This window comes from Aquarana catesbeiana, linkage group LG03 (genome assembly GCF_042186555.1).
Source record: "Aquarana catesbeiana isolate 2022-GZ linkage group LG03, ASM4218655v1, whole genome shotgun sequence".
NCBI classification, from domain to species: domain Eukaryota; kingdom Metazoa; phylum Chordata; class Amphibia; order Anura; family Ranidae; genus Aquarana; species Aquarana catesbeiana.
Genome location: NC_133326.1, coordinates 527,157,565 through 527,160,339, shown reverse-complemented (window position 1 = coordinate 527,160,339; position 2,775 = coordinate 527,157,565).

Below are 2,775 nucleotides of genomic sequence, written 5' to 3'. Positions count from 1 at the left end.
TGCTAATCCCTCCTGCTGCTGGTCTTCCAGCCTGATTGATGCCCAGCATTACTCAACTGACTTTCTGCGAACCCAGGGAGTCATGAACCTGTTCCCTGGGGGTGTATGATCACGCTACCCAGGGTCCATGGTACTGGTGTAAAGGAGTAGGGACCACCCATAACTGGAAGGATTAACATGACCTAACAGAAGGTAAAAAAAAATGTATACTGAAAGTTACAAAGAAATGAATGGGGAGAAACCCAAAAAGAGTAAAGGGGGAGAAGAAGGTGAGATTGAGTTTTAAGCTGGCTTCAGACCTTTGTGGTGTGTTAAACATGCACATTAATGCATGTTACATACCCTCTGTTGCACTGGACCTTTTTTTGGCAATGCAGGGTGCACCACAAAGTATGGTAGTGTGCTACTATGCATTCTGGTGTGCTAAATCACAGATGCATTGCTTTAGTGCTTTAGGGTGCCATACACTTTGACCAACACACATGCAAGGTATATTACCATAAGTTGCGGTATGAAGCTAAACTAAAGTGTGCAGCTTGATTTAAATACTTCAGGACCAAAAAAAAATATTTTAGGCTTCTTTTTACATGCTTTCCAGTTTCTCTTTACCTCTTGTTAATCAAAAATATGTTGTTAGCAGAACTTAGTAGGTCAAGTGAAAATTTAAATGAGTGCAAAGACTTCTTCCCTTCTCTCTGCTCTGTCCAGATCTGTCCAAGGTCTAAAAGAAAACAACGCCTGATGTAAGTAGAAGCTCATTTTGTTGTTACTTTTTGCCTGTTATGCCACGTTACTGTACTTAAGGTGTAGTGTTGCTTTAATTAATATTTGGCTGATTGCTTCAGGGATTGGGTTGTGTGCGACTTCTTCCTCTGCAGATGTGTCACATGTGATCTGTTCTGGGGTATAAATACATTTGCTGAGGAACAGCGCAGGGTCCCCCGCTGTTGACCCATTGGACACCATTGGACACCGTTGGTCAGAACAGATTGCTACAATGTGATTTCCTCTCTGCTGCTGTTACCAATCAAAAGGGCTCATCTTTAAGGACTCCAGTTATTATGGACTTTGTTGCTAAGGACAATATCCATTGCAGGTATGGGCTGGACTATGTTGCTATGCACCTTATCTTTTGGGATAACTGCTAGGGACAGTGTCAAGTTCAGCAGCACAGCCAACTCTACCTCAGCCAAATTATGTGAACTGATTGCACGTGCATGTGAAGACTGATGAGAGATGTACCTGTATTGTCCAAGTGCCTCAGTAAAAAGGAACGTTAATTAATCAAAGAAGTGGTCAGTGTCTTTTACTTATGGAGTGCTAACATTAGGTCAGCGTAAGCTGAAGAACCTTACACTTGGGAGTTGAAGCCATTTAACTCTCTGGGTTAAGCAATCCTGGGCTGTTTTGACAACATTTGTACCTGTCAACCTCTGTGGTCAAGTACATCCAAAGAACACACTATTTAATCTTAAAAGTAAGGATACAATATCAAGTGATGGTGGCCGGTCTGAAAAAAAGTAGCTGTGGCAGGAGATGGTGGCCCTGTTCGTGGGAGGACAGGTTTGCTTCATGTACTTTACCTCATAGTGGGCTAATCATATTGGGACTCACTGTGGCACAAGGTTAACATAGGGACTTGGCTTGGATAGTCACAACAGCAAGGCCTTGCATCAACATAAAGTAGTGGCTTCCTGTGAAGTAAGCCTTTATGGTGCAAAGAATCTATTAGAGTTACAGTATGTGACCAGGGAGGGACAAGGGAGACTTGCGGGGTGTAGGGCATGCTCTGCACCCCCAACCTAAAATGGTTAATCATCTTGAGAAGGTGAACACAGAACACTGGTGTCTGTTGGTTCCAGATATGAAGAGGTTAAGTGCTAGGAACCGAAGTGTGGCTAGCAGGTTCTAACCTTCCCTCTAGGGGGTTAACTCCCTGTCTTAGTAGTAGAGCCCATACACAGGCTGACAGGATTGTGGATGGTGTATAAGTGTCACCTATGTTTCACACATACCCATTTTGAGGGGCTCCAGGGTATAGATCTGATGTGAAGAAGACAAACTTTTCTCAGAATCCTAAAATGTTTTGTTCTGGGTCCTGGAACCTGGGGGCTTCGTAGAGCTTTGGATGATATAAAGCTTCCATCCCTAAGGTCATATCTTTTTTGGTCACCAGATGTAATTTTTAGTCTAAGCTCTTCACAAGCTTTTATATATGCAAGCTGACTTTTACACATGCAATGTATTCCATGTGATGATGTTGTAGAGAATGATTGAACAGCAAAGAGGAGTTTGTGAGTACCATTGAGTGGAGAAGTGAAAGCCCGTGGGGGCAAATAATAAGGTTATGTACTGTATTTCATCTTTTTCTACCTCAGAGCTCCCTCGCTCTCGCTGCTGTGAGAGCCTGCGGCTGGGTGAAAAGTTTAGTTTTGGGGAATTCTGTTATTATCTGATTTTCAGTATGTTTTGGTTGCATTTTTGATGCGTTTTTGATACTACTGCTTTTTTTGATAGGGGAAGGAGGCCAGGTACATGTGTTTGTGGCGCGTTTCCATTGAACTCTTTGTGTCAAAATTGCACTGCAACGGCACCAAAGTAACCTAGGATCTTTTTAAAAAACATGCTATGCTGTGCTGCATTGATGTGAATGGGCAACATAGAGAATAATGTGATTTCCAATGTCATGCGATTCTATGCGACACAAATTGCATCTAAAATCGCACTAGTGTGAACCAGGCCTTACTGTACAAAGCCCTCCTGCATTGATTCTGT